Genomic DNA, 6,700 nt, shown 5'->3' with positions numbered 1-6,700 from the left:
AACGACTGTTATCACATCAGATCTATGGTCCTTAGTGGTGTCTGTTTCCCAGCTGTGCATTGGTGTGTTACGATTATTAAGAATCGAGTCACAAAGACTATGTAAATTCAATGATGATGGATATCAAGGCAGTTTTGTGTCCTTATTTATGAATTATCTTCCATGATTTGATGGGAACATGATATTCTTGAGACAGAGTATGTAAACTTGATAATCACGACAATATTAATAAGATCATGTCTCATGAAATTTGAATTTTTTTCTCTGGAATCAGTACGTTATGGTTACAACTTCTTTAAAGTGTCATTCACAGCCTTGACTGCTTTCTGGATTCTAGAGAGACGACTTAAGAGAAGATGATTTATTTGGTGTTTAAAGTATAATGTACTATGAACATAATGTATTTGGTGTTAAAAAATGCATTACGAAGATGATTATTTGATGTTTAAAATATAATGTATTACGAAGATGATTTATTTGGTGTTTAAAATATAATGTGTTATGAAGATGATCTATTTGGTGTTTAAAGTATAATGTATTACGAAGATGATTTATTTGGTGTTTAAGGTATAATGTATTATGAAGATATTGTAATTAGGAATATGGAGTTGACGTAAGTACTTCCAACTGGGTATGATTTCCATGTTGGTGTGTCCAAATTTGAATGTGAACTGACGTTCTGAAATTATTGTCAGAGAGTAAACATTTTCATTGTGATTGGCAGAAACGTACATAATGTACATGGAGTAAGCAATTCAGACAAGTATTCTTAAAAATAAGAATACAGTTTATAATAACTTTCGCTATTTCTTCTTCTAATTTTAGAAACGCATTACAGTGTGTGTTTTTGTGTGTGTGGTTGTGTGTGTGTGTGTTTGAATTTTGAAAACAATAGGGACGTGTATTTGGTATATGGTAGCCTCAATTCTTTGACAACGTTACAACTGTAAACAAACTGTAAGTGTTGTATTCTGAATGCCGTACAAATATTCATGTGGTATTCAGGGAGGTAGTGTCAATAAGTTTTGAGTCTTGAGCATTTTTCATACCCAGGTGTCACAGCCTATGGTACGACATGGAACCTTGGGCCTCCAGATCAGTGCAGAAGGTAATGGCGACAGTCTTCTGGGATAGCAAAGGCGTCATCCACACAGATTACTTACCAGAAGGAAGCTACTTGTTAAAGCAAGTGCGACAGTCAATCAAGGAGAAGCGCCGGGCCGGATCAGACGTGGTATTCTTCAACATCAAGACAATGCTCCAGTACTCTCGCGTTGCAGCCGCTGCTGTCCAGGAATGCGGGTACGAAATCTTGCCGCATCCCCACCTACTCTCCAGACCTGGCACAAAGCGATTACCATCTGTTCCCAAATCTCAAGGAACACTTGCGTGGTCGTTGATTTCAGGATGATAATAGGCTTATTGCTTCTACTGAGGCTTGGTTTTGAGGACCAAAATGGCGCCTTCCACACCTGGCAGAAACGATGGAACAAGTGTCTTGACTCACAAGGGGACTATGTACTATGTTGAAAAATAAATGTGGTTCATTCATACCAATATTCTGTGTTTTTCTATGCAAGGCTCAAAACGTATTGACATCCTCTAGTATGCACAGTAAGTACACAACTCTCATGTGTATAATATGTAGCTTCCAAACGAATTGGCAGCTGACTAGAAGTAATTATCTTTTCTATAACCTCTTCAGATCTTGGGATTTACGGAAAGCGCATATTCAATAATTATTATATTCAATAATCTGCGCATAGGAGTGTGAGACTGTGGCTTCCTACCTACATTTACTGTTTGGACACTGCTTTAATTCGTGCACTGAATTTCTTGGAAATGAAAAAGCGATTTACCTACAATAGTCGCACCATCATTTGACCAGTGAACAATCCCTGTGTGTAATCTGTCATCACAACCGGAACTAGGACATAACAGTCCGTTTTCCTGAATGGAAGGGCGAACAGTTTCGTGTACACACTATATTCAGATACCTGAGCAGATAAAATGACATAATGATATGTTCCTGTTATGGTTGAGGTATTAATCATATAAAGTGCGATGGTACATCGCTGTGTGTTAGAGATTCACACTGGTATTGGCAATTTTCCATTTACATCCAAACTGACACACCGTGGTGCAACTGTCGTTCCTTTGAGAGCCGTCGTTACTCCAAAGTTTAAAGCAGCTTATAAAACTCTATATTGTGCTAAAGATTTTAATCGAAATGGTTCAAGTCATTAACTGACGTCATTTTGGTGCTTTCTACGCCAACATCGATATGATGTTCATTGTAAGAACCATATGTAACATTGGTCCAACATTGTAAGTGTCCTGATGCCTTTTGTCGGAAGGTTATCACACATTATAAATGGAACCACTGCTTGTTAGCAAGATAAAATGATTTTATTAATCAGGATGTATCTAAATTTGATACACCTGTGAGATAATAGGACATCTGATTTAAGTCCCTACTTTGAGTTGTGGCATATATTTCCCTGTTTTCCAAGTAATCATTTGGCTTATGATTCGCAAGCGTAGGTTGTAGAGGACGTACAGTCCGCTCTGCTTTTAGCAGAGATATCCTGTGATTATGGAAAATGTTTCTTCACTTGTATTGATCTGCACAATATTCATAGCGCAACTTTAAATTCCAAACAGGCACAGCGTAATTTAATACCAAACACTACCATGACCAGAAGCTTGACACTGAACTAGAACGTGTGCATTCGAAAATACTGAACATTTTTTTCCAATTTTCATTTTTGCTGACTGTGGTATGGAGACAACGAATTGATTGACTGAGTTACGTCAACATGTTTGAGACAGCTCTGAAGAGCATGTTCGTGATGGGAATAGCATTGGCTTATTAGTCCTATGGCTACAAGTAGGCTTTAAGGATAAGTGTCATTACGTTTGAAGTTCTTAGATCAATCTGGTAATAGAAAAACAATTAATCCTATTGTGTAACGATTTAAAGAGGGTAATCAATGCCCAGTTGCTATTCGTCTTTCACCATTTGTTGAAAGGGCTGTAAAAGCACACTTTGTAATTATTGTAACCTCAGAGCCCAATACAGGCAGACGTTGGCCCAACATGAGCAAACGTTGGGCAAATGTTGGGTCAACCATGAATGCTATCTGGGTTTGGGGTAATTGGAATAGATCGTTTCACGTATTTGGTACGCTGTACCCCTACTGTGCCCAAATTTCTTAAAAGAATACAATGCGATCATCCACAGAGCAATGGGAGTATTAGTTATAGCCTGTTTCAAGCTAAGCCTGCCGATACCAGGCACGTCTGAATAAAGTGATGAGCATGTTTCAGAAGCAACAGGTGAATGTTAACAAATGTCAAAATCATGTAAACGGTCTTCACAATATGCTTAGTTGATATGTGAAAGTGGGAAATATCTTTTAAAATACGTTCAGCCTGACTCAAGTTACATTGCTAGAGAGATGTGAAACGTGAAAGGGACATTACTGAGGAGAGGTTAGTGCAGAAATGAGCATTGAGGTCAACACGACTTATTTGGAACAGACCATGGCTTCATCCAAGTGACACTTCTGAAATGTCCATTTTGAAATTAGTCTTTGCCTTATTACAAACGATAGCTGACATAAAAATTGATAACATTCCTGCTGAAACTACTAACCCATATATGCTCTGGATCTCATATTGAGCTGTAGTGAGCTGGTTTCTTATGGCAAGCAATGAAGGAAGGAATTTACCAGGAAATAAATTTGTCCATACCTTTTTTTACATTGCAAAAATACGTCCCCACAATGGGACAATATGCAAATGAGTTAACATAAATTAGGGAACTTACTAGGCTTAGGTTGGGAAAAATACCTCTTAAGTCTTACAATTTACTCGTTCCGTCAGAAAGCTTTCATGGAATAAAAAGAAATTTACTCTTTCCGTCTGAAAACTGTCATGGAATAAAAATAAACTCGCTTTTACACTGAATCAGTGTCTATTAACAAATTGAAACCTGAAGATTTCATGACCATGGTCCTATAAAACATTTCTGATGAACTAAACATCGTAGTTGATGAAGGTATGGTGTAAATTCGGAACTAAATTGTGCCAAAGTAATTGTATGAAAACCTCTAAGTATTTTCCATATACCGTGACAAGAAATGTCAAACGTATAACCTTTGGCAGTTAACGTAATGTCTACTGGAGTACATTAATAAGGCTCTGTCTGAAATGGGAATAAAGAAGAGCGATAGCGCGAACGAAAGGACCTATTTTCCCTCAAGCTGCAGAACGCAAGACACAATGGACAAATGCCTGTGTGTTTATACGCCCAATAGTGGAAGTTTTGTAGCACACATGAAGATCTATCTTTAACGGAAGGTTAACGGAAGGTTCTCGTCTAACTCTTTTGCATATTTTTAAATTTTCTTTTTTTTCAAAATAGTCTTTATATATTCATATCTATCAAATCAGTTTCAGATCTCGAAATTGCGACTTTTTTCTATTAATGTAAAATACTTTGCCTTTTCCGCGATTTCCACCTTGTTTTGTACAGTTTCTTTCAAAACCAGTCGGTTTTTTTTCAACTTTACATAGATACGTTTCTTGTAATTGTGAACTTGTGAATTTCCAACAAATTAATCAAAGCAAAGAGAAAACAATCGTTATTTCCTTTTTGTGAGAGAAGTCAAAAGAAAATAAACGAACATAAAAAGTCACACCGAAGTAACTAGTTATAGCGGTAATATTAAACAGGTAACAATAATGATAAGGCGGCAGAGCAGGGTTTAGTTGCTAAGTCCAGATATTTCACAAACCTCATCATTTCAAAACAGTAGAAACAAACGAAACAGCCTTTTTCAGCATAAAAACCCGTTTGATTCAATTGCTCAAAACGACTTGACTTGGGTTAACAAATGCAACAGAGCAAAGTTTGGACAACATATGAGAGGGTAGCTCAGTAATGTTTGAGAACACACAATTTTCTCAGAGGACGATGTGATCTGAACTGCCATGTCAGAAATCACGTCTGCAACTACTTGCATGGGACACACAGAAATATGTTGTGGGCAAATATCCGCGAGTCCGAATACAATAGCAAATATTTTACCTAGAGCTCCTGTGCTAGAAACGAAAGTCAGATTTACAAGTTTTCCTTTTCGCGAAATGCTTGTAAGGGAGAAACCGAAAAATGATAACCCAAAACAAACTCTCTCGATGAACATTTTTTATTCACAAAACACACGAGGAGGTAAAGTTGTTTACTGGACAATAAAGCATGGAAATGAGCATACACCTTGATTGACACAGGCTAAAGTTCATGCATTGATATATATCACGATAAACAACGGTCGGGAGCTGTTTATTTCTTATTTGAGACATCAACATTATTTAAAACATCAAAATTAGAAACTTTTGTTAATTATATTTCCCGAGGTTTAAATACTGATGACATCCAAAAGGCAATCTAATCACATCAAGTGTAAGACGGAGGCTGGTATATATTTCATGCATGATATTTATAAGATTTAACGATGATGATCTGCACCTGGTCTCACATATTGACATGCAATCGTTCGTAAGTGCTGTTTACCCTGCTACATGAGCAATGATATCACGTTAAGGGTATTTGTTTTCATGCTGATGTATGATATTATGACAGACGATGTTTGTAGTTACTGAACGACACTATTACAGTAGGGGGACAAAAGTCCATTACACAGTGCATTGTAAAACAGGGTGCAAACAGTTTTCTACGTTAACGCTTCCTTAGAAATATACACTTCCTACACATCCAGTTGTACGTACATTGTCTGACGTTAAAGGTGCATATAACTTATGTTCTGATGGAAATTGCAAGTGATATCTTGGTAATAACGATGTTTCAATTCGTCAAAAAACGTACTTCTGTTACTACAGCTGGAAAGAACATAGGCATTCCCCTCTCTTTAAATATAGGTAAATATACAATACCCTACTTTTAGGTGGATTTAATCATATCTCTAATAATAATATCACTGCTGTCTGAAAATAGCTAGCACCAGCAGCGTAGTTAGAATGTAATAGTTGGGATAATTGCCATGCTATGGACATCAAGGAAGCATAACGATAACGCGCTCCTTTGAAAGAACATTGTTGTCTGAATGGGGACGTGATCTTTTAACCTTTCAAAGTCATAGAATTATTTTACTATTACAGACGTGATGCCGGCTCAGTCAGTTTTAATGACATCACATTCTGTCAATCTCCTTGTGATCATATCTCCATATCAATTGTTTCTAGTCAGCTTAATTTTGCCTGGCAGTTTTATGTCTTTCACGAGGTTAAGATTGTAGTTAGGAAAGGAATATCCGTTAAATATCAATAAAAATGACCATGTGCGTCCTGTGGGCGACGTTTTGTCGTGAATATATGTATTGACGAGAATGCTTGGCATGTGTGATCTTGTGAGAGGGTATTCAATGAATCGTTTCTTTCGGATGGTCTCATTAAGAACCAGATCTATTTCTAACGGTGATGGCTCAATCTCAGAAGCTCAATCAAATTGTCATGAAGAGGAGTGCACCACTGTGGGCAAAAGGGTGTGATCGTTGGTTCAAATCTCACATGAACTGGAATGAAGGTAGACAATCGTGACAAACCTGTCATAACATCGCCACTATCACATGCTAAGGCAAGTCAAACACACACACACACACACACACACACACACACA

The sequence above is a fragment of the Haliotis asinina genome, chromosome 1, assembly GCF_037392515.1.
Source record: "Haliotis asinina isolate JCU_RB_2024 chromosome 1, JCU_Hal_asi_v2, whole genome shotgun sequence".
Lineage (NCBI taxonomy): Eukaryota > Metazoa > Mollusca > Gastropoda > Lepetellida > Haliotidae > Haliotis > Haliotis asinina.
Note: the sequence above shows the minus strand (reverse complement) of the source record.